At 53.7% G+C, this 21,238-nt stretch overlaps 41 non-coding genes across 41 annotated transcripts; all 41 read right to left on the bottom strand.

Annotated features, from left to right (window-relative positions):
* Positions 1–204: 204 nt before the first annotated feature.
* On the bottom strand, positions 205–286 carry Trnal-uag (transfer RNA leucine (anticodon UAG)). The gene has a single exon. It is a non-coding gene; the product is annotated as a tRNA-Leu (tRNA).
* Positions 287–739: 453 nt separating this feature from the next.
* On the bottom strand, positions 740–811 carry Trnah-gug (transfer RNA histidin (anticodon GUG)). The gene has a single exon. It is a non-coding gene; the product is annotated as a tRNA-His (tRNA).
* Positions 812–1,202: 391 nt separating this feature from the next.
* Trnae-cuc (transfer RNA glutamic acid (anticodon CUC)) lies at positions 1,203–1,274 on the bottom strand. The gene has a single exon. It is a non-coding gene; the product is annotated as a tRNA-Glu (tRNA).
* Positions 1,275–1,720: 446 nt separating this feature from the next.
* Trnal-uag (transfer RNA leucine (anticodon UAG)) lies at positions 1,721–1,802 on the bottom strand. The gene has a single exon. It is a non-coding gene; the product is annotated as a tRNA-Leu (tRNA).
* Positions 1,803–2,255: 453 nt separating this feature from the next.
* On the bottom strand, positions 2,256–2,327 carry Trnah-gug (transfer RNA histidin (anticodon GUG)). The gene has a single exon. It is a non-coding gene; the product is annotated as a tRNA-His (tRNA).
* Positions 2,328–2,718: 391 nt separating this feature from the next.
* On the bottom strand, positions 2,719–2,790 carry Trnae-cuc (transfer RNA glutamic acid (anticodon CUC)). The gene has a single exon. It is a non-coding gene; the product is annotated as a tRNA-Glu (tRNA).
* A 445-nt stretch (positions 2,791–3,235) lies between these two features.
* Positions 3,236–3,317, bottom strand: Trnal-uag (transfer RNA leucine (anticodon UAG)). The gene has a single exon. It is a non-coding gene; the product is annotated as a tRNA-Leu (tRNA).
* Positions 3,318–3,770: 453 nt separating this feature from the next.
* On the bottom strand, positions 3,771–3,842 carry Trnah-gug (transfer RNA histidin (anticodon GUG)). Its single transcript has one exon. It is a non-coding gene; the product is annotated as a tRNA-His (tRNA).
* Positions 3,843–4,233: 391 nt separating this feature from the next.
* Positions 4,234–4,305, bottom strand: Trnae-cuc (transfer RNA glutamic acid (anticodon CUC)). Its single transcript has one exon. It is a non-coding gene; the product is annotated as a tRNA-Glu (tRNA).
* A 445-nt stretch (positions 4,306–4,750) lies between these two features.
* Positions 4,751–4,832, bottom strand: Trnal-uag (transfer RNA leucine (anticodon UAG)). The gene has a single exon. It is a non-coding gene; the product is annotated as a tRNA-Leu (tRNA).
* A 453-nt stretch (positions 4,833–5,285) lies between these two features.
* On the bottom strand, positions 5,286–5,357 carry Trnah-gug (transfer RNA histidin (anticodon GUG)). Its single transcript has one exon. It is a non-coding gene; the product is annotated as a tRNA-His (tRNA).
* Positions 5,358–5,748: 391 nt separating this feature from the next.
* Positions 5,749–5,820, bottom strand: Trnae-cuc (transfer RNA glutamic acid (anticodon CUC)). The gene has a single exon. It is a non-coding gene; the product is annotated as a tRNA-Glu (tRNA).
* Positions 5,821–6,265: 445 nt separating this feature from the next.
* Positions 6,266–6,347, bottom strand: Trnal-uag (transfer RNA leucine (anticodon UAG)). The gene has a single exon. It is a non-coding gene; the product is annotated as a tRNA-Leu (tRNA).
* Positions 6,348–6,800: 453 nt separating this feature from the next.
* On the bottom strand, positions 6,801–6,872 carry Trnah-gug (transfer RNA histidin (anticodon GUG)). Its single transcript has one exon. It is a non-coding gene; the product is annotated as a tRNA-His (tRNA).
* Positions 6,873–7,285: 413 nt separating this feature from the next.
* Trnae-cuc (transfer RNA glutamic acid (anticodon CUC)) lies at positions 7,286–7,357 on the bottom strand. Its single transcript has one exon. It is a non-coding gene; the product is annotated as a tRNA-Glu (tRNA).
* Positions 7,358–7,805: 448 nt separating this feature from the next.
* Positions 7,806–7,887, bottom strand: Trnal-uag (transfer RNA leucine (anticodon UAG)). The gene has a single exon. It is a non-coding gene; the product is annotated as a tRNA-Leu (tRNA).
* Positions 7,888–8,340: 453 nt separating this feature from the next.
* Positions 8,341–8,412, bottom strand: Trnah-gug (transfer RNA histidin (anticodon GUG)). Its single transcript has one exon. It is a non-coding gene; the product is annotated as a tRNA-His (tRNA).
* Positions 8,413–8,798: 386 nt separating this feature from the next.
* On the bottom strand, positions 8,799–8,870 carry Trnae-cuc (transfer RNA glutamic acid (anticodon CUC)). Its single transcript has one exon. It is a non-coding gene; the product is annotated as a tRNA-Glu (tRNA).
* Positions 8,871–9,315: 445 nt separating this feature from the next.
* Trnal-uag (transfer RNA leucine (anticodon UAG)) lies at positions 9,316–9,397 on the bottom strand. The gene has a single exon. It is a non-coding gene; the product is annotated as a tRNA-Leu (tRNA).
* A 453-nt stretch (positions 9,398–9,850) lies between these two features.
* Positions 9,851–9,922, bottom strand: Trnah-gug (transfer RNA histidin (anticodon GUG)). Its single transcript has one exon. It is a non-coding gene; the product is annotated as a tRNA-His (tRNA).
* Positions 9,923–10,308: 386 nt separating this feature from the next.
* Positions 10,309–10,380, bottom strand: Trnae-cuc (transfer RNA glutamic acid (anticodon CUC)). The gene has a single exon. It is a non-coding gene; the product is annotated as a tRNA-Glu (tRNA).
* Positions 10,381–10,825: 445 nt separating this feature from the next.
* Positions 10,826–10,907, bottom strand: Trnal-uag (transfer RNA leucine (anticodon UAG)). Its single transcript has one exon. It is a non-coding gene; the product is annotated as a tRNA-Leu (tRNA).
* Positions 10,908–11,360: 453 nt separating this feature from the next.
* On the bottom strand, positions 11,361–11,432 carry Trnah-gug (transfer RNA histidin (anticodon GUG)). Its single transcript has one exon. It is a non-coding gene; the product is annotated as a tRNA-His (tRNA).
* Positions 11,433–12,335: 903 nt separating this feature from the next.
* On the bottom strand, positions 12,336–12,417 carry Trnal-uag (transfer RNA leucine (anticodon UAG)). Its single transcript has one exon. It is a non-coding gene; the product is annotated as a tRNA-Leu (tRNA).
* A 453-nt stretch (positions 12,418–12,870) lies between these two features.
* On the bottom strand, positions 12,871–12,942 carry Trnah-gug (transfer RNA histidin (anticodon GUG)). Its single transcript has one exon. It is a non-coding gene; the product is annotated as a tRNA-His (tRNA).
* Positions 12,943–13,328: 386 nt separating this feature from the next.
* On the bottom strand, positions 13,329–13,400 carry Trnae-cuc (transfer RNA glutamic acid (anticodon CUC)). Its single transcript has one exon. It is a non-coding gene; the product is annotated as a tRNA-Glu (tRNA).
* Positions 13,401–13,845: 445 nt separating this feature from the next.
* Trnal-uag (transfer RNA leucine (anticodon UAG)) lies at positions 13,846–13,927 on the bottom strand. Its single transcript has one exon. It is a non-coding gene; the product is annotated as a tRNA-Leu (tRNA).
* A 453-nt stretch (positions 13,928–14,380) lies between these two features.
* On the bottom strand, positions 14,381–14,452 carry Trnah-gug (transfer RNA histidin (anticodon GUG)). The gene has a single exon. It is a non-coding gene; the product is annotated as a tRNA-His (tRNA).
* Positions 14,453–14,838: 386 nt separating this feature from the next.
* Trnae-cuc (transfer RNA glutamic acid (anticodon CUC)) lies at positions 14,839–14,910 on the bottom strand. The gene has a single exon. It is a non-coding gene; the product is annotated as a tRNA-Glu (tRNA).
* Positions 14,911–15,355: 445 nt separating this feature from the next.
* Positions 15,356–15,437, bottom strand: Trnal-uag (transfer RNA leucine (anticodon UAG)). The gene has a single exon. It is a non-coding gene; the product is annotated as a tRNA-Leu (tRNA).
* A 453-nt stretch (positions 15,438–15,890) lies between these two features.
* Positions 15,891–15,963, bottom strand: Trnah-gug (transfer RNA histidin (anticodon GUG)). The gene has a single exon. It is a non-coding gene; the product is annotated as a tRNA-His (tRNA).
* Positions 15,964–16,349: 386 nt separating this feature from the next.
* On the bottom strand, positions 16,350–16,421 carry Trnae-cuc (transfer RNA glutamic acid (anticodon CUC)). Its single transcript has one exon. It is a non-coding gene; the product is annotated as a tRNA-Glu (tRNA).
* A 445-nt stretch (positions 16,422–16,866) lies between these two features.
* Trnal-uag (transfer RNA leucine (anticodon UAG)) lies at positions 16,867–16,948 on the bottom strand. The gene has a single exon. It is a non-coding gene; the product is annotated as a tRNA-Leu (tRNA).
* Positions 16,949–17,401: 453 nt separating this feature from the next.
* Trnah-gug (transfer RNA histidin (anticodon GUG)) lies at positions 17,402–17,473 on the bottom strand. The gene has a single exon. It is a non-coding gene; the product is annotated as a tRNA-His (tRNA).
* Positions 17,474–17,859: 386 nt separating this feature from the next.
* On the bottom strand, positions 17,860–17,931 carry Trnae-cuc (transfer RNA glutamic acid (anticodon CUC)). The gene has a single exon. It is a non-coding gene; the product is annotated as a tRNA-Glu (tRNA).
* Positions 17,932–18,376: 445 nt separating this feature from the next.
* Positions 18,377–18,458, bottom strand: Trnal-uag (transfer RNA leucine (anticodon UAG)). The gene has a single exon. It is a non-coding gene; the product is annotated as a tRNA-Leu (tRNA).
* Positions 18,459–18,911: 453 nt separating this feature from the next.
* Positions 18,912–18,983, bottom strand: Trnah-gug (transfer RNA histidin (anticodon GUG)). Its single transcript has one exon. It is a non-coding gene; the product is annotated as a tRNA-His (tRNA).
* Positions 18,984–19,369: 386 nt separating this feature from the next.
* Positions 19,370–19,441, bottom strand: Trnae-cuc (transfer RNA glutamic acid (anticodon CUC)). The gene has a single exon. It is a non-coding gene; the product is annotated as a tRNA-Glu (tRNA).
* A 445-nt stretch (positions 19,442–19,886) lies between these two features.
* On the bottom strand, positions 19,887–19,968 carry Trnal-uag (transfer RNA leucine (anticodon UAG)). Its single transcript has one exon. It is a non-coding gene; the product is annotated as a tRNA-Leu (tRNA).
* A 453-nt stretch (positions 19,969–20,421) lies between these two features.
* Trnah-gug (transfer RNA histidin (anticodon GUG)) lies at positions 20,422–20,493 on the bottom strand. The gene has a single exon. It is a non-coding gene; the product is annotated as a tRNA-His (tRNA).
* Positions 20,494–20,879: 386 nt separating this feature from the next.
* Positions 20,880–20,951, bottom strand: Trnae-cuc (transfer RNA glutamic acid (anticodon CUC)). The gene has a single exon. It is a non-coding gene; the product is annotated as a tRNA-Glu (tRNA).
* Positions 20,952–21,238: the final 287 nt, after the last annotated feature.

Genomic DNA, 21,238 nt, shown 5'->3' on the forward strand with positions numbered 1-21,238 from the left:
ACACTAGATCGCGTGTTTACGACACAGGCAACATTACACGTTTGGCACCTGTGGGTTTGGAACCCACGCCTCCAAAGAGACTGGTGCCTGATACCAGCGCCTTAGACCGCTCGGCCACGCTACCTACACAACACGCGCGTCACAAGAGCTGCGTCCTACCCCACGAGAACACAACTAGATCGCGTGTTAATGAGACGTCAAAATTGGCAACGGTGGGATTCGAACCCACGCCTCCGAAGAGACTGGTGCCTAAAACCAGCGCCTTAGACCGCTCGGCCACGTTACCGTTGGAGCAGCAGCGGCAAAACGTTTCATTTGTACTACAAAGGTCACTTCGAAATGGAAGTATCTTGGCAATCGCCGTGCCATGTCCACTGGAAGCATCTCTTTAGGCCATCCACAACAAGAAAGTGCCGTGCCCGCCGTATGGTAGCGACGCCACTTGTCTGTAGCTGTCGCAGTTAAGGAGACAGCATCAAGAGACGTTTTCGTGCCGTGACCATGTTTCGAAACCTGGGCTTTCCGTAACCACTAAAGTATCATAGCTGTACCTGTCGGGCGGAGCTAGAATGTTCCATGTAACAGACATATGTGAGCTCAAGAAGGTTGCACTTGTGATGAAGTGGTAGTACGGACTGCGGCCTGCGGAACACGAGTGAAAAACCAAGGAAGCACTGTGATTTCGGGTACTCGTGCACTATCGTCAATGCAACGGCAGCAAGGAGAAACTTTCAAAAATTGCCGTGACCAGGATTCGAACCTGGGTTATTGCGGCCACAACGCAATGTCCTAACCACTAGACGATCACGGCCATGGCCACGGAGGCGCCCACGGAAGCAGCTGGCTGGAATGCAAGTGTCGATACACAGCAAAGCCTAAGCCTAGGCCAAGGTGTACGCCACAGCAGTGGCAGACACGGTCTCCATCACATGCATGCGAGCTAATGAACGTGCCTGCGCTGTCAGTACACTAACTACAGTGGTTAGCTGCATCCACCTCCGTGGCAATGTGTTGCAGACCTCCAAGCCTCTTGACAACAGGTACCGGTATGTGGCTGGATAACAAGTGGATAGACGCCCATCTCTCTCGCCGTCAGGTGTTGCAACGAATCATACTTAACGTGGCTTTGTGCACGCGTCAGCGTAGCGTCAGTCGAGCAAAGTCGAGACAAGTCGCATAAGAGGAGCAACAAAAACGCGCACTTCCGGTACCGGGAATCGAACCCGGGCCTCCTGGGTGAGAGCCAGGTATCCTAGCCACTAGACCACACCGGATAACGACGGCAGCGCTCCTCCAGCGAACGCAGCAGCAACCCACGGTTAATCGACGACAAGTGTAAAAAAAATCCACTCTCTCGCGTTATAGAGCGGCGTGCTCCGGACGCATTTCGTGGAGACGAACGCCAGCAATGATGAGAGCAAAAGGCGCCTACAAATCCTGTCGTTGCACCACGCACTGTTCTACGACAATTCACGAAACAGACGCTCACGCCTTGTTGTGCCGTTTTCTTTGCGGGCAATGAGTGCAGCTGTCTACGACACAGGCAACATTACACGTTTGGCACCTGTGGGTTTGGAACCCACGCCTCCAAAGAGACTGGTGCCTGATACCAGCGCCTTAGACCGCTCGGCCACGCTACCTACACAACACGCGCGTCACAAGAGCTGCGTCCTACCCCACGAGAACACACCGCATCGGCACAAAAATGAGACGTCAAAATTGGCAACGGTGGGATTCGAACCCACGCCTCCGAAGAGACTGGTGCCTAAAACCAGCGCCTTAGACCGCTCGGCCACGTTACCGTTGGAGCAGCAGCGGCAAAACGTTTCATTTGTACTACAAAGGTCACTTCGAAATGGAAGTATCTTGGCAATCGCCGTGCCATGTCCACTGGAAGCATCTCTTTAGGCCATCCACAACAAGAAAGTGCCGTGCCCGCCGTATGGTAGCGACGCCACTTGTCTGTAGCTGTCGCAGTTAAGGAGACAGCATCAAGAGACGTTTTCGTGCCGTGACCATGTTTCGAAACCTGGGCTTTCCGTAACCACTAAAGTATCATAGCTGTACCTGTCGGGCGGAGCTAGAATGTTCCATGTAACAGACATATGTGAGCTCAAGAAGGTTGCACTTGTGATGAAGTGGTAGTACGGACTGCGGCCTGCGGAACACGAGTGAAAAACCAAGGAAGCACTGTGATTTCGGGTACTCGTGCACTATCGTCAATGCAACGGCAGCAAGGAGAAACTTTCAAAAATTGCCGTGACCAGGATTCGAACCTGGGTTATTGCGGCCACAACGCAATGTCCTAACCACTAGACGATCACGGCCATGGCCACGGAGGCGCCCACGGAAGCAGCTGGCTGGAATGCAAGTGTCGATACACAGCAAAGCCTAAGCCTAGGCCAAGGTGTACGCCACAGCAGTGGCAGACACGGTCTCCATCACATGCATGCGAGCTAATGAACGTGCCTGCGCTGTCAGTACACTAACTACAGTGGTTAGCTGCATCCACCTCCGTGGCAATGTGTTGCAGACCTCCAAGCCTCTTGACAACAGGTACCGGTATGTGGCTGGATAACAAGTGGATAGACGCCCATCTCTCTCGCCGTCAGGTGTTGCAACGAATCATACTTAACGTGGCTTTGTGCACGCGTCAGCGTAGCGTCAGTCGAGCAAAGTCGAGACAAGTCGCATAAGAGGAGCAACAAAAACGCGCACTTCCGGTACCGGGAATCGAACCCGGGCCTCCTGGGTGAGAGCCAGGTATCCTAGCCACTAGACCACACCGGATAACGACGGCAGCGCTCCTCCAGCGAACGCAGCAGCAACCCACGGTTAATCGACGACAAGTGTAAAAAAATCCACTCTCTCGCGTTATAGAGCGGCGTGCTCCGGACGCATTTCGTGGAGACGAACGCCAGCAATGATGAGAGCAAAAGGCGCCTACAAATCCTGTCGTTGCACCACGCACTGTTCTACGACAATTCACGAAACAGACGCTCACGCCTTGTTGTGCCGTTTTCTTTGCGGGCAATGAGTGCAGCTGTCTACGACACAGGCAACATTACACGTTTGGCACCTGTGGGTTTGGAACCCACGCCTCCAAAGAGACTGGTGCCTGATACCAGCGCCTTAGACCGCTCGGCCACGCTACCTACACAACACGCGCGTCACAAGAGCTGCGTCCTACCCCACGAGAACACACCGCATCGGCACAAAAATGAGACGTCAAAATTGGCAACGGTGGGATTCGAACCCACGCCTCCGAAGAGACTGGTGCCTAAAACCAGCGCCTTAGACCGCTCGGCCACGTTACCGTTGGAGCAGCAGCGGCAAAACGTTTCATTTGTACTACAAAGGTCACTTCGAAATGGAAGTATCTTGGCAATCGCCGTGCCATGTCCACTGGAAGCATCTCTTTAGGCCATCCACAACAAGAAAGTGCCGTGCCCGCCGTATGGTAGCGACGCCACTTGTCTGTAGCTGTCGCAGTTAAGGAGACAGCATCAAGAGACGTTTTCGTGCCGTGACCATGTTTCGAAACCTGGGCTTTCCGTAACCACTAAAGTATCATAGCTGTACCTGTCGGGCGGAGCTAGAATGTTCCATGTAACAGACATATGTGAGCTCAAGAAGGTTGCACTTGTGATGAAGTGGTAGTACGGACTGCGGCCTGCGGAACACGAGTGAAAAACCAAGGAAGCACTGTGATTTCGGGTACTCGTGCACTATCGTCAATGCAACGGCAGCAAGGAGAAACTTTCAAAAATTGCCGTGACCAGGATTCGAACCTGGGTTATTGCGGCCACAACGCAATGTCCTAACCACTAGACGATCACGGCCATGGCCACGGAGGCGCCCACGGAAGCAGCTGGCTGGAATGCAAGTGTCGATACACAGCAAAGCCTAAGCCTAGGCCAAGGTGTACGCCACAGCAGTGGCAGACACGGTCTCCATCACATGCATGCGAGCTAATGAACGTGCCTGCGCTGTCAGTACACTAACTACAGTGGTTAGCTGCATCCACCTCCGTGGCAATGTGTTGCAGACCTCCAAGCCTCTTGACAACAGGTACCGGTATGTGGCTGGATAACAAGTGGATAGACGCCCATCTCTCTCGCCGTCAGGTGTTGCAACGAATCATACTTAACGTGGCTTTGTGCACGCGTCAGCGTAGCGTCAGTCGAGCAAAGTCGAGACAAGTCGCATAAGAGGAGCAACAAAAACGCGCACTTCCGGTACCGGGAATCGAACCCGGGCCTCCTGGGTGAGAGCCAGGTATCCTAGCCACTAGACCACACCGGATAACGACGGCAGCGCTCCTCCAGCGAACGCAGCAGCAACCCACGGTTAATCGACGACAAGTGTAAAAAAATCCACTCTCTCGCGTTATAGAGCGGCGTGCTCCGGACGCATTTCGTGGAGACGAACGCCAGCAATGATGAGAGCAAAAGGCGCCTACAAATCCTGTCGTTGCACCACGCACTGTTCTACGACAATTCACGAAACAGACGCTCACGCCTTGTTGTGCCGTTTTCTTTGCGGGCAATGAGTGCAGCTGTCTACGACACAGGCAACATTACACGTTTGGCACCTGTGGGTTTGGAACCCACGCCTCCAAAGAGACTGGTGCCTGATACCAGCGCCTTAGACCGCTCGGCCACGCTACCTACACAACACGCGCGTCACAAGAGCTGCGTCCTACCCCACGAGAACACACCGCATCGGCACAAAAATGAGACGTCAAAATTGGCAACGGTGGGATTCGAACCCACGCCTCCGAAGAGACTGGTGCCTAAAACCAGCGCCTTAGACCGCTCGGCCACGTTACCGTTGGAGCAGCAGCGGCAAAACGTTTCATTTGTACTACAAAGGTCACTTCGAAATGGAAGTATCTTGGCAATCGCCGTGCCATGTCCACTGGAAGCATCTCTTTAGGCCATCCACAACAAGAAAGTGCCGTGCCCGCCGTATGGTAGCGACGCCACTTGTCTGTAGCTGTCGCAGTTAAGGAGACAGCATCAAGAGACGTTTTCGTGCCGTGACCATGTTTCGAAACCTGGGCTTTCCGTAACCACTAAAGTATCATAGCTGTACCTGTCGGGCGGAGCTAGAATGTTCCATGTAACAGACATATGTGAGCTCAAGAAGGTTGCACTTGTGATGAAGTGGTAGTACGGACTGCGGCCTGCGGAACACGAGTGAAAAACCAAGGAAGCACTGTGATTTCGGGTACTCGTGCACTATCGTCAATGCAACGGCAGCAAGGAGAAACTTTCAAAAATTGCCGTGACCAGGATTCGAACCTGGGTTATTGCGGCCACAACGCAATGTCCTAACCACTAGACGATCACGGCCATGGCCACGGAGGCGCCCACGGAAGCAGCTGGCTGGAATGCAAGTGTCGATACACAGCAAAGCCTAAGCCTAGGCCAAGGTGTACGCCACAGCAGTGGCAGACACGGTCTCCATCACATGCATGCGAGCTAATGAACGTGCCTGCGCTGTCAGTACACTAACTACAGTGGTTAGCTGCATCCACCTCCGTGGCAATGTGTTGCAGACCTCCAAGCCTCTTGACAACAGGTACCGGTATGTGGCTGGATAACAAGTGGATAGACGCCCATCTCTCTCGCCGTCAGGTGTTGCAACGAATCATACTTAACGTGGCTTTGTGCACGCGTCAGCGTAGCGTCAGTCGAGCAAAGTCGAGACAAGTCGCATAAGAGGAGCAACAAAAACGCGCACTTCCGGTACCGGGAATCGAACCCGGGCCTCCTGGGTGAGAGCCAGGTATCCTAGCCACTAGACCACACCGGATAACGACGGCAGCGCTCCTCCAGCGAACGCAGCAGCAACCCACGGTTAATCGACGACAAGTGTAAAAAAATCCACTCTCTCGCGTTATAGAGCGGCGTGCTCCGGACGCATTTCGTGGAGACGAACGCCAGCAATGATGAGAGCAAAAGGCGCCTACAAATCCTGTCGTTGCACCACGCACTGTTCTACGACAATTCACGAAACAGACGCTCACGCCTTGTTGTGCCGTTTTCTTTGCGGGCAATGAGTGCAGCTGTCTACGACACAGGCAACATTACACGTTTGGCACCTGTGGGTTTGGAACCCACGCCTCCAAAGAGACTGGTGCCTGATACCAGCGCCTTAGACCGCTCGGCCACGCTACCTACACAACACGCGCGTCACAAGAGCTGCGTCCTACCCCACGAGAACACACCGCATCGGCACAAAAATGAGACGTCAAAATTGGCAACGGTGGGATTCGAACCCACGCCTCCGAAGAGACTGGTGCCTAAAACCAGCGCCTTAGACCGCTCGGCCACGTTACCGTTGGAGCAGCAGCGGCAAAACGTTTCATTTGTACTACAAAGGTCACTTCGAAATGGAAGTATCTTGGCAATCGCCGTGCCATGTCCACTGGAAGCATCTCTTTAGGCCATCCACAACAAGAAAGTGCCGTGCCCGCCGTATGGTAGCGACGCCACTTGTCTGTAGCTGTCGCAGTTAAGGAGACAGCATCAAGAGACGTTTTCGTGCCGTGACCATGTTTCGAAACCTGGGCTTTCCGTAACCACTAAAGTATCATAGCTGTACCTGTCGGGCGGAGCTAGAATGTTCCATGTAACAGACATATGTGAGCTCAAGAAGGTTGCACTTGTGATGAAGTGGTAGTACGGACTGCGGCCTGCGGAACACGAGTGAAAAACCAAGGAAGCACTGTGATTTCGGGTACTCGTGCACTATCGTCAATGCAACGGCAGCAAGGAGAAACTTTCAAAAATTGCCGTGACCAGGATTCGAACCTGGGTTATTGCGGCCACAACGCAATGTCCTAACCACTAGACGATCACGGCCATGGCCACGGAGGCGCCCACGGAAGCAGCTGGCTGGAATGCAAGTGTCGATACACAGCAAAGCCTAAGCCTAGGCCAAGGTGTACGCCACAGCAGTGGCAGACACGGTCTCCATCACATGCATGCGAGCTAATGAACGTGCCTGCGCTGTCAGTACACTAACTACAGTGGTTAGCTGCATCCACCTCCGTGGCAATGTGTTGCAGACCTCCAAGCCTCTTGACAACAGGTACCGGTATGTGGCTGGATAACAAGTGGATAGACGCCCATCTCTCTCGCCGTCAGGTGTTGCAACGAATCATACTTAACGTGGCTTTGTGCACGCGTCAGCGTAGCGTCAGTCGAGCAACACACGCGAGACAGATAGCAAAGTCGAGACAAGTCGCATAAGAGGAGCAAACAAAAACGCGCACTTCCGGTACCGGGAATCGAACCCGGGCCTCCTGGGTGAGAGCCAGGTATCCTAGCCACTAGACCACACCGGATAACGACGGCAGCGCTCCTCCAGCGAACGCAGCAGCAACCCACGGTTAATCGACGACAAGTGTAAAAAAATCCACTCTCGCGCGTTATAGAGCGGCGTGCTCCGGACGCATTTCGTGGAGACGAACGCCAGCAATGATGAGAGCAAAAGGCGCCTACAAATCCTGTCGTTGCACCACACGCACTGTTCTACGACAATTCACGAAACAGACGCTCACGCCTTGTTGTGCCGTTTTCTTTGCGGGCAAAGAGTGCAGCTGTCTACGACACAGGCTACATTACACGTTTGGCACCTGTGGGTTTGGAACCCACGCCTCCGAAGAGACTGGTGCCTGATACCAGCGCCTGAGACCGCTCGGCCACGCTACCTATCACAACACGCGCGTCACAAGAGCTGCGTCCTACCCCACGAGAACACACCGCATCGGCACAAAAATGAGACGTCAAAATTGGCAACGGTGGGATTCGAACCCACGCCTCCGAAGAGACTGGTGCCTAAAACCAGCGCCTTAGACCGCTCGGCCACGTTACCGTTGCAGCAGCACCGGCAAAACGTTTCATTTGTACTACAAAGGTCACTTCGAAATGGAAGTATCTTGGCAATCGCCGTGCCATGTCCACTGGAAGCATCTCTTTAGGCCGTCCACAACAAGAAAATGCCGTGCCCGCCGTATGGTAGCGACGCCACTTGTCTGTAGCTGTCGCAGTTAAGGAGACAGCATCAAGAGACGTTTTCGTGCCGTGACCATGTTTCGAAACCTGGGCTTTCCGTAACCACTAAAGTATCATAGCTGTACCTGTCAGGCGGAGCTAGAATGTTCCATGTAACAGACATATGTGAGCTCAAGAAGATTGCACTTGTGATGAAGTGGTAGTACGGACTGCGGCCTGCGGAACACGAGTGAAAAACCAAGGAAGCACTGTGATTTCGGGTACTCGTGCACTATCGTCAATGCAATGGCAGCAAGGAAAAACTTTCAAAAATTGCCGTGACCAGGATTCGAACCTGGGTTATTGCGGCCACAACGCAATGTCCTAACCACTAGACGATCACGGCCATGGCCACGGAGGCGCCCACGGAAGCAGCTGGCTGGAATGCAAGTGTCGATACACAGCAAAGCCTAGGCCAAGGTGTACGCCACAGCAGTGGCAGACACGATCTCCATCACATGCATGCGAGCAAATGAACGTGCCTGCGCTGTCAGTACACTAACTACAGTGGTTAGCTGCATCCACCTCCGTGGCAATGTGTTGCAGACCTCCAAGCCTCTTGACAACAGGTACCGGTATGTGGCTGGATAACAAGTGGATAGACGCCGCATCTCTCTCGCCGTCAGGTGTTGCAACGAATCATACTTAACGTGGCTTTGTGCACGCGTCAGCGTAGCGTCAGTCGAGCAAAGTCGAGACAAGTCGCATAAGAGGAGCAACAAAAACGCGCACTTCCGGTACCGGGAATCGAACCCGGGCCTCCTGGGTGAGAGCCAGGTATCCTAGCCACTAGACCACACCGGATAACGACGGCAGCGCTCCTCCAGCGAACGCAGCAGCAACCCACGGTTAATCGACGACAAGTGTAAAAAAATCCACTCTCGCGCGTTATAGAGCGGCGTGCTCCGGACGCATTTCGTGGAGACGAACGCCAGCAATGATGAGAGCAAAAGGCGCCTACAAATCCTGTCGTTGCACCACGCACTGTTCTACGACAATTCACGAAACAGACGCTCACGCCTTGTTGTGCCGTTTTCTTTGCGGGCAAAGAGTGCAGCTGTCTACGACACAGGCTACATTACACGTTTGGCACCTGTGGGTTTGGAACCCACGCCTCCGAAGAGACTGGTGCCTGATACCAGCGCCTGAGACCGCTCGGCCACGCTACCTACACAACACGCGCGTCACAAGAGCTGCGTCCTACCCCACGAGAACACACCGCATCGGCACAAAAATGAGACGTCAAAATTGGCAACGGTGGGATTCGAACCCACGCCTCCGAAGAGACTGGTGCCTAAAACCAGCGCCTTAGACCGCTCGGCCACGTTACCGTTGCAGCAGCACCGGCAAAACGTTTCATTTGTACTACAAAGGTCACTTCGAAATGGAAGTATCTTGGCAATCGCCGTGCCATGTCCACTGGAAGCATCTCTTTAGGCCGTCCACAACAAGAAAATGCCGTGCCCGCCGTATGGTAGCGACGCCACTTGTCTGTAGCTGTCGCAGTTAAGGAGACAGCATCAAGAGACGTTTTCGTGCCGTGACCATGTTTCGAAACCTGGGCTTTCCGTAACCACTAAAGTATCATAGCTGTACCTGTCAGGCGGAGCTAGAATGTTCCATGTAACAGACATATGTGAGCTCAAGAAGATTGCACTTGTGATGAAGTGGTAGTACGGACTGCGGCCTGCGGAACACGAGTGAAAAACCAAGGAAGCACTGTGATTTCGGGTACTCGTGCACTATCGTCAATGCAATGGCAGCAAGGAAAAACTTTCAAAAATTGCCGTGACCAGGATTCGAACCTGGGTTATTGCGGCCACAACGCAATGTCCTAACCACTAGACGATCACGGCCATGGCCACGGAGGCGCCCACGGAAGCAGCTGGCTGGAATGCAAGTGTCGATACACAGCAAAGCCTAGGCCAAGGTGTACGCCACAGCAGTGGCAGACACGATCTCCATCACATGCATGCGAGCAAATGAACGTGCCTGCGCTGTCAGTACACTAACTACAGTGGTTAGCTGCATCCACCTCCGTGGCAATGTGTTGCAGACCTCCAAGCCTCTTGACAACAGGTACCGGTATGTGGCTGGATAACAAGTGGATAGACGCCGCATCTCTCTCGCCGTCAGGTGTTGCAACGAATCATACTTAACGTGGCTTTGTGCACGCGTCAGCGTAGCGTCAGTCGAGCAAAGTCGAGACAAGTCGCATAAGAGGAGCAACAAAAACGCGCACTTCCGGTACCGGGAATCGAACCCGGGCCTCCTGGGTGAGAGCCAGGTATCCTAGCCACTAGACCACACCGGATAACGACGGCAGCGCTCCTCCAGCGAACGCAGCAGCAACCCACGGTTAATCGACGACAAGTGTAAAAAAATCCACTCTCGCGCGTTATAGAGCGGCGTGCTCCGGACGCATTTCGTGGAGACGAACGCCAGCAATGATGAGAGCAAAAGGCGCCTACAAATCCTGTCGTTGCACCACGCACTGTTCTACGACAATTCACGAAACAGACGCTCACGCCTTGTTGTGCCGTTTTCTTTGCGGGCAAAGAGTGCAGCTGTCTACGACACAGGCTACATTACACGTTTGGCACCTGTGGGTTTGGAACCCACGCCTCCGAAGAGACTGGTGCCTGATACCAGCGCCTGAGACCGCTCGGCCACGCTACCTACACAACACGCGCGTCACAAGAGCTGCGTCCTACCCCACGAGAACACACCGCATCGGCACAAAAATGAGACGTCAAAATTGGCAACGGTGGGATTCGAACCCACGCCTCCGAAGAGACTGGTGCCTAAAACCAGCGCCTTAGACCGCTCGGCCACGTTACCGTTGCAGCAGCACCGGCAAAACGTTTCATTTGTACTACAAAGGTCACTTCGAAATGGAAGTATCTTGGCAATCGCCGTGCCATGTCCACTGGAAGCATCTCTTTAGGCCGTCCACAACAAGAAAATGCCGTGCCCGCCGTATGGTAGCGACGCCACTTGTCTGTAGCTGTCGCAGTTAAGGAGACAGCATCAAGAGACGTTTTCGTGCCGTGACCATGTTTCGAAACCTGGGCTTTTCGTAACCACTAAAGTATCATAGCTGTACCTGTCAGGCGGAGCTAGAATGTTCCATGTAACAGACATATGTGAGCTCAAGAAGATTGCACTTGTGATGAAGTGGTAGTACGGACTGCGGCCTGCGGAACACGAGTGAAAAACCAAGGAAGCACTGTGATTTCGGGTACTCGTGCACTATCGTCAATGCAATGGCAGCAAGGAAAAACTTTCAAAAATTGCCGTGACCAGGATTCGAACCTGGGTTATTGCGGCCACAACGCAATGTCCTAACCACTAGACGATCACGGCCATGGCCACGGAGGCGCCCACGGAAGCAGCTGGCTGGAATGCAAGTGTCGATACACAGCAAAGCCTAGGCCAAGGTGTACGCCACAGCAGTGGCAGACACGATCTCCATCACATGCATGCGAGCAAATGAACGTGCCTGCGCTGTCAGTACACTAACTACAGTGGTTAGCTGCATCCACCTCCGTGGCAATGTGTTGCAGACCTCCAAGCCTCTTGACAACAGGTACCGGTATGTGGCTGGATAACAAGTGGATAGACGCCGCATCTCTCTCGCCGTCAGGTGTTGCAACGAATCATACTTAACGTGGCTTTGTGCACGCGTCAGCGTAGCGTCAGTCGAGCAAAGTCGAGACAAGTCGCATAAGAGGAGCAACAAAAACGCGCACTTCCGGTACCGGGAATCGAACCCGGGCCTCCTGGGTGAGAGCCAGGCACACGCGAGACAGATCCACACCGGATAACGACGGCAGCGCTCCTCCAGCGAACGCAGCAGCAACCCACGGTTAATCGACGACAAGTGTAAAAAAATCCACTCTCGCGCGTTATAGAGCGGCGTGCTCCGGACGCATTTCGTGGAGACGAACGCCAGCAATGATGAGAGCAAAAGGCGCCTACAAATCCTGTCGTTGCACCACGCACTGTTCTACGACAATTCACGAAACAGACGCTCACGCCTTGTTGTGCCGTTTTCTTTGCGGGCAAAGAGTGCAGCTGTCTACGACACAGGCTACATTACACGTTTGGCACCTGTGGGTTTGGAACCCACGCCTCCGAAGAGACTGGTGCCTGATACCAGCGCCTGAGACCGCTCGGCCACGCTACCTACACAACACGCGCGTCACAAGAGCTGCGTCCTACCCCACGAGAACACACCGCATCGGCACAAAAATGAGACGTCAAAATTGGCAACGGTGGGATTCGAACCCACGCCTCCGAAGAGACTGGTGCCTAAAACCAGCGCCTTAGACCGCTCGGCCACGTTACCGTTGCAGCAGCACCGGCAAAACGTTTCATTTGTACTACAAAGGTCACTTCGAAATGGAAGTATCTTGGCAATCGCCGTGCCATGTCCACTGGAAGCATCTCTTTAGGCCGTCCACAACAAGAAAATGCCGTGCCCGCCGTATGGTAGCGACGCCACTTGTCTGTAGCTGTCGCAGTTAAGGAGACAGCATCAAGAGACGTTTTCGTGCCGTGACCATGTTTCGAAACCTGGGCTTTCCGTAACCACTAAAGTATCATAGCTGTACCTGTCAGGCGGAGCTAGAATGTTCCATGTAACAGACATATGTGAGCTCAAGAAGATTGCACTTGTGATGAAGTGGTAGTACGGACTGCGGCCTGCGGAACACGAGTGAAAAACCAAGGAAGCACTGTGATTTCGGGTACTCGTGCACTATCGTCAATGCAATGGCAGCAAGGAAAAACTTTCAAAAATTGCCGTGACCAGGATTCGAACCTGGGTTATTGCGGCCACAACGCAATGTCCTAACCACTAGACGATCACGGCCATGGCCACGGAGGCGCCCACGGAAGCAGCTGGCTGGAATGCAAGTGTCGATACACAGCAAAGCCTAGGCCAAGGTGTACGCCACAGCAGTGGCAGACACGATCTCCATCACATGCATGCGAGCAAATGAACGTGCCTGCGCTGTCAGTACACTAACTACAGTGGTTAGCTGCATCCACCTCCGTGGCAATGTGTTGCAGACCTCCAAGCCTCTTGACAACAGGTACCGGTATGTGGCTGGATAACAAGTGGATAGACGCCGCATCTCTCTCGCCGTCAGGTGTTGCAACGAATCATACTTAACGTGGCTTTGTGCACGCGTCAGCGTAGCGTCAGTCGAGCAAAGTCGAGACAAGTCGCATAAGAGGAGCAACAAAAACGCGCACTTCCGGTACCGGGAATCGAACCCGGGCCTCCTGGGTGAGAGCCAGGTATCCTAGCCACTAGACCACACCGGATAACGACGGCAGCGCTCCTCCAGCGAACGCAGCAGCAACCCACGGTTAATCGACGACAAGTGTAAAAAAATCCACTCTCGCGCGTTATAGAGCGGCGTGCTCCGGACGCATTTCGTGGAGACGAACGCCAGCAATGATGAGAGCAAAAGGCGCCTACAAATCCTGTCGTTGCACCACGCACTGTTCTACGACAATTCACGAAACAGACGCTCACGCCTTGTTGTGCCGTTTTCTTTGCGGGCAATGAGTGCAGCTGTCTACGACACAGGCTACATTACACGTTTGGCACCTGTGGGTTTGGAACCCACGCCTCCGAAGAGACTGGTGCCTGATACCAGCGCCTGAGACCGCTCGGCCACGCTACCTACACAACACGCGCGTCACAAGAGCTGCGTCCTACCCCACGAGAACACACCGCATCGGCACAAAAATGAGACGTCAAAATTGGCAACGGTGGGATTCGAACCCACGCCTCCGAAGAGACTGGTGCCTAAAACCAGCGCCTTAGACCGCTCGGCCACGTTACCGTTGCAGCAGCACCGGCAAAACGTTTCATTTGTACTACAAAGGTCACTTCGAAATGGAAGTATCTTGGCAATCGCCGTGCCATGTCCACTGGAAGCATCTCTTTAGGCCGTCCACAACAAGAAAATGCCGTGCCCGCCGTATGGTAGCGACGCCACTTGTCTGTAGCTGTCGCAGTTAAGGAGACAGCATCAAGAGACGTTTTCGTGCCGTGACCATGTTTCGAAACCTGGGCTTTCCGTAACCACTAAAGTATCATAGCTGTACCTGTCAGGCGGAGCTAGAATGTTCCATGTAACAGACATATGTGAGCTCAAGAAGATTGCACTTGTGATGAAGTGGTAGTACGGACTGCGGCCTGCGGAACACGAGTGAAAAACCAAGGAAGCACTGTGATTTCGGGTACTCGTGCACTATCGTCAATGCAATGGCAGCAAGGAAAAACTTTCAAAAATTGCCGTGACCAGGATTCGAACCTGGGTTATTGCGGCCACAACGCAATGTCCTAACCACTAGACGATCACGGCCATGGCCACGGAGGCGCCCACGGAAGCAGCTGGCTGGAATGCAAGTGTCGATACACAGCAAAGCCTAGGCCAAGGTGTACGCCACAGCAGTGGCAGACACGATCTCCATCACATGCATGCGAGCAAATGAACGTGCCTGCGCTGTCAGTACACTAACTACAGTGGTTAGCTGCATCCACCTCCGTGGCAATGTGTTGCAGACCTCCAAGCCTCTTGACAACAGGTACCGGTATGTGGCTGGATAACAAGTGGATAGACGCCGCATCTCTCTCGCCGTCAGGTGTTGCAACGAATCATACTTAACGTGGCTTTGTGCACGCGTCAGCGTAGCGTCAGTCGAGCAAAGTCGAGACAAGTCGCATAAGAGGAGCAACAAAAACGCGCACTTCCGGTACCGGGAATCGAACCCGGGCCTCCTGGGTGAGAGCCAGGTATCCTAGCCACTAGACCACACCGGATAACGACGGCAGCGCTCCTCCAGCGAACGCAGCAGCAACCCACGGTTAATCGACGACAAGTGTAAAAAAATCCACTCTCGCGCGTTATAGAGCGGCGTGCTCCGGACGCATTTCGTGGAGACGAACGCCAGCAATGATGAGAGCAAAAGGCGCCTACAAATCCTGTCGTTGCACCACGCACTGTTCTACGACAATTCACGAAACAGACGCTCACGCCTTGTTGTGCCGTTTTCTTTGCGGGCAATGAGTGCAGCTGTCTACGACACAGGCTACATTACACGTTTGGCACCTGTGGGTTTGGAACCCACGCCTCCGAAGAGACTGGTGCCTGATACCAGCGCCTGAGACCGCTCGGCCACGCTACCTACACAACACGCGCGTCACAAGAGCTGCGTCCTACCCCACGAGAACACACCGCATCGGCACAAAAATGAGACGTCAAAATTGGCAACGGTGGGATTCGAACCCACGCCTCCGAAGAGACTGGTGCCTAAAACCAGCGCCTTAGACCGCTCGGCCACGTTACCGTTGCAGCAGCACCGGCAAAACGTTTCATTTGTACTACAAAGGTCACTTCGAAATGGAAGTATCTTGGCAATCGCCGTGCCATGTCCACTGGAAGCATCTCTTTAGGCCGTCCACAACAAGAAAATGCCGTGCCCGCCGTATGGTAGCGACGCCACTTGTCTGTAGCTGTCGCAGTTAAGGAGACAGCATCAAGAGACGTTTTCGTGCCGTGACCATGTTTCGAAACCTGGGCTTTCCGTAACCACTAAAGTATCATAGCTGTACCTGTCAGGCGGAGCTAGAATGTTCCATGTAACAGACATATGTGAGCTCAAGAAGATTGCACTTGTGATGAAGTGGTAGTACGGACTGCGGCCTGCGGAACACGAGTGAAAAACCAAGGAAGCACTGTGATTTCGGGTACTCGTGCACTATCGTCAATGCAATGGCAGCAAGGAAAAACTTTCAAAAATTGCCGTGACCAGGATTCGAACCTGGGTTATTGCGGCCACAACGCAATGTCCTAACCACTAGACGAATCACGGCCATGGCCACGGAGGCGCCCACGGAAGCAGCTGGCTGGAATGCAAGTGTCGATACACAGCAAAGCCTAGGCCAAGGTGTACGCCACAGCAGTGGCAGACACGATCTCCATCACATGCATGCGAGCAAATGAACGTGCCTGCGCTGTCAGTACACTAACTACAGTGGTTAGCTGCATCCACCTCCGTGGCAATGTGTTGCAGACCTCCAAGCCTCTTGACAACAGGTACCGGTATGTGGCTGGATAACAAGTGGATAGACGCCGCATCTCTCTCGCCGTCAGGTGTTGCAACGAATCATACTTAACGTGGCTTTGTGCACGCGTCAGCGTAGCGTCAGTCGAGCAAAGTCGAGACAAGTCGCATAAGAGGAGCAACAAAAACGCGCACTTCCGGTACCGGGAATCGAACCCGGGCCTCCTGGGTGAGAGCCAGGTATCCTAGCCACTAGACCACACCGGATAACGACGGCAGCGCTCCTCCAGCGAACGCAGCAGCAACCCACGGTTAATCGACGACAAGTGTAAAAAAATCCACTCTCGCGCGTTATAGAGCGGCGTGCTCCGGACGCATTTCGTGGAGACGAACGCCAGCAATGATGAGAGCAAAAGGCGCCTACAAATCCTGTCGTTGCACCACGCACTGTTCTACGACAATTCACGAAACAGACGCTCACGCCTTGTTGTGCCGTTTTCTTTGCGGGCAAAGAGTGCAGCTGTCTACGACACAGGCTACATTACACGTTTGGCACCTGTGGGTTTGGAACCCACGCCTCCGAAGAGACTGGTGCCTGATACCAGCGCCTGAGACCGCTCGGCCACGCTACCTACACAACACGCGCGTCACAAGAGCTGCGTCCTACCCCACGAGAACACACCGCATCGGCACAAAAATGAGACGTCAAAATTGGCAACGGTGGGATTCGAACCCACGCCTCCGAAGAGACTGGTGCCTAAAACCAGCGCCTTAGACCGCTCGGCCACGTTACCGTTGCAGCAGCACCGGCAAAACGTTTCATTTGTACTACAAAGGTCACTTCGAAATGGAAGTATCTTGGCAATCGCCGTGCCATGTCCACTGGAAGCATCTCTTTAGGCCGTCCACAACAAGAAAATGCCGTGCCCGCCGTATGGTAGCGACGCCACTTGTCTGTAGCTGTCGCAGTTAAGGAGACAGCATCAAGAGACGTTTTCGTGCCGTGACCATGTTTCGAAACCTGGGCTTTCCGTAACCACTAAAGTATCATAGCTGTACCTGTCAGGCGGAGCTAGAATGTTCCATGTAACAGACATATGTGAGCTCAAGAAGATTGCACTTGTGATGAAGTGGTAGTACGGACTGCGGCCTGCGGAACACGAGTGAAAAACCAAGGAAGCACTGTGATTTCGGGTACTCGTGCACTATCGTCAATGCAATGGCAGCAAGGAAAAACTTTCAAAAATTGCCGTGACCAGGATTCGAACCTGGGTTATTGCGGCCACAACGCAATGTCCTAACCACTAGACGATCACGGCCATGGCCACGGAGGCGCCCACGGAAGCAGCTGGCTGGAATGCAAGTGTCGATACACAGCAAAGCCTAGGCCAAGGTGTACGCCACAGCAGTGGCAGACACGATCTCCATCACATGCATGCGAGCAAATGAACGTGCCTGCGCTGTCAGTACACTAACTACAGTGGTTAGCTGCATCCACCTCCGTGGCAATGTGTTGCAGACCTCCAAGCCTCTTGACAACAGGTACCGGTATGTGGCTGGATAACAAGTGGATAGACGCCGCATCTCTCTCGCCGTCAGGTGTTGCAACGAATCATACTTAACGTGGCTTTGTGCACGCGTCAGCGTAGCGTCAGTCGAGCAAAGTCGAGACAAGTCGCATAAGAGGAGCAACAAAAACGCGCACTTCCGGTACCGGGAATCGAACCCGGGCCTCCTGGGTGAGAGCCAGGTATCCTAGCCACTAGACCACACCGGATAACGACGGCAGCGCTCCTCCAGCGAACGCAGCAGCAACCCACGGTTAATCGACGACAAGTGTAAAAAAATCCACTCTCGCGCGTTATAGAGCGGCGTGCTCCGGACGCATTTCGTGGAGACGAACGCCAGCAATGATGAGAGCAAAAGGCGCCTACAAATCCTGTCGTTGCACCACGCACTGTTCTACGACAATTCACGAAACAGACGCTCACGCCTTGTTGTGCCGTTTTCTTTGCGGGCAATGAGTGCAGCTGTCTACGACACAGGCTACATTACACGTTTGGCACCTGTGGGTTTGGAACCCACGCCTCCGAAGAGACTGGTGCCTGATACCAGCGCCTGAGACCGCTCGGCCACGCTACCTACACAACACGCGCGTCACAAGAGCTGCGTCCTACCCCACGAGAACACACCGCATCGGCACAAAAATGAGACGTCAAAATTGGCAACGGTGGGATTCGAACCCACGCCTCCGAAGAGACTGGTGCCTAAAACCAGCGCCTTAGACCGCTCGGCCACGTTACCGTTGCAGCAGCACCGGCAAAACGTTTCATTTGTACTACAAAGGTCACTTCGAAATGGAAGTATCTTGGCAATCGCCGTGCCATGTCCACTGGAAGCATCTCTTTAGGCCGTCCACAACAAGAAAATGCCGTGCCCGCCGTATGGTAGCGACGCCACTTGTCTGTAGCTGTCGCAGTTAAGGAGACAGCATCAAGAGACGTTTTCGTGCCGTGACCATGTTTCGAAACCTGGGCTTTCCGTAACCACTAAAGTATCATAGCTGTACCTGTCAGGCGGAGCTAGAATGTTCCATGTAACAGACATATGTGAGCTCAAGAAGATTGCACTTGTGATGAAGTGGTAGTACGGACTGCGGCCTGCGGAACACGAGTGAAAAACCAAGGAAGCACTGTGATTTCGGGTACTCGTGCACTATCGTCAATGCAATGGCAGCAAGGAAAAACTTTCAAAAATTGCCGTGACCAGGATTCGAACCTGGGTTATTGCGGCCACAACGCAATGTCCTAACCACTAGACGATCACGGCCATGGCCACGGAGGCGCCCACGGAAGCAGCTGGCTGGAATGCAAGTGTCGATACACAGCAAAGCCTAGGCCAAGGTGTACGCCACAGCAGTGGCAGACACGATCTCCATCACATGCATGCGAGCAAATGAACGTGCCTGCGCTGTCAGTACACTAACTACAGTGGTTAGCTGCATCCACCTCCGTGGCAATGTGTTGCAGACCTCCAAGCCTCTTGACAACAGGTACCGGTATGTGGCTGGATAACAAGTGGATAGACGCCGCATCTCTCTCGCCGTCAGGTGTTGCAACGAATCATACTTAACGTGGCTTTGTGCACGCGTCAGCGTAGCGTCAGTCGAGCAAAGTCGAGACAAGTCGCATAAGAGGAGCAACAAAAACGCGCACTTCCGGTACCGGGAATCGAACCCGGGCCTCCTGGGTGAGAGCCAGGTATCCTAGCCACTAGACCACACCGGATAACGACGGCAGCGCTCCTCCAGCGAACGCAGCAGCAACCCACGGTTAATCGACGACAAGTGTAAAAAAATCCACTCTCGCGCGTTATAGAGCGGCGTGCTCCGGACGCATTTCGTGGAGACGAACGCCAGCAATGATGAGAGCAAAAGGCGCCTACAAATCCTGTCGTTGCACCACGCACTGTTCTACGACAATTCACGAAACAGACGCTCACGCCTTGTTGTGCCGTTTTCTTTGCGGGCAATGAGTGCAGCTGTCTACGACACAGGCTACATTACACGTTTGGCACCTGTGGGTTTGGAACCCACGCCTCCGAAGAGACTGGTGCCTGATACCAGCGCCTGAGACCGCTCGGCCACGCTACCTACACAACACGCGCGTCACAAGAGCTGCGTCCTACCCCACGAGAACACACCGCATCGGCACAAAAATGAGACGTCAAAATTGGCAACGGTGGGATTCGAACCCACGCCTCCGAAGAGACTGGTGCCTAAAACCAGCGCCTTAGACCGCTCGGCCACGTTACCGTTGCAGCAGCACCGGCAAAACGTTTCATTTGTACTACAAAGGTCACTTCGAAATGGAAGTATCTTGGCAATCGCCGTGCCATGTCCACTGGAAGCATCTCTTTAGGCCGTCCACAACAAGAAAATGCCGTGCCCGCCGTATGGTAGCGACGCCACTTGTCTGTAGCTGTCGCAGTTAAGGAGACAGCATCAAGAGACGTTTTCGTGCCGTGACCATGTTTCGAAACCTGGGCTTTCCGTAACCACTAAAGTATCATAGCTGTACCTGTCAGGCGGAGCTAGAATGTTCCATGTAACAGACATATGTGAGCTCAAGAAGATTGCACTTGTGATGAAGTGGTAGTACGGACTGCGGCCTGCGGAACACGAGTGAAAAACCAAGGAAGCACTGTGATTTCGGGTACTCGTGCACTATCGTCAATGCAATGGCAGCAAGGAAAAACTTTCAAAAATTGCCGTGACCAGGATTCGAACCTGGGTTATTGCGGCCACAACGCAATGTCCTAACCACTAGACGATCACGGCCATGGCCACGGAGGCGCCCACGGAAGCAGCTGGCTGGAATGCAAGTGTCGATACACAGCAAAGCCTAGGCCAAGGTGTACGCCACAGCAGTGGCAGACACGATCTCCATCACATGCATGCGAGCAAATGAACGTGCCTGCGCTGTCAGTACACTAACTACAGTGGTTAGCTGCATCCACCTCCGTGGCAATGTGTTGCAGACCTCCAAGCCTCTTGACAACAGGTACCGGTATGTGGCTGGATAACAAGTGGATAGACGCCGCATCTCTCTCGCCGTCAGGTGTTGCAACGAATCATACTTAACGTGGCTTTGTGCACGCGTCAGCGTAGCGTCAGTCGAGCAAAGTCGAGACAAGTCGCATAAGAGGAGCAACAAAAACGCGCACTTCCGGTACCGGGAATCGAACCCGGGCCTCCTGGGTGAGAGCCAGGTATCCTAGCCACTAGACCACACCGGATAACGACGGCAGCGCTCCTCCAGCGAACGCAGCAGCAACCCACGGTTAATCGACGACAAGTGTAAAAAAATCCACTCTCGCGCGTTATAGAGCGGCGTGCTCCGGACGCATTTCGTGGAGACGAACGCCAGCAATGATGAGAGCAAAAGGCGCCTACAAATCCTGTCGTTGCACCACGCACTGTTCTACGACAATTCACGAAACAGACGCTCACGCCTTGTTGTGCCGTTTTCTTTGCGGGCAATGAGTGCAGCTGTCTACGACACAGGCATCTGTCTCGCGTGTGT

Source organism: Schistocerca gregaria, unplaced genomic scaffold (assembly GCF_023897955.1).
Source record: "Schistocerca gregaria isolate iqSchGreg1 unplaced genomic scaffold, iqSchGreg1.2 ptg001649l, whole genome shotgun sequence".
In the NCBI taxonomy this organism is placed as follows: domain Eukaryota; kingdom Metazoa; phylum Arthropoda; class Insecta; order Orthoptera; family Acrididae; genus Schistocerca; species Schistocerca gregaria.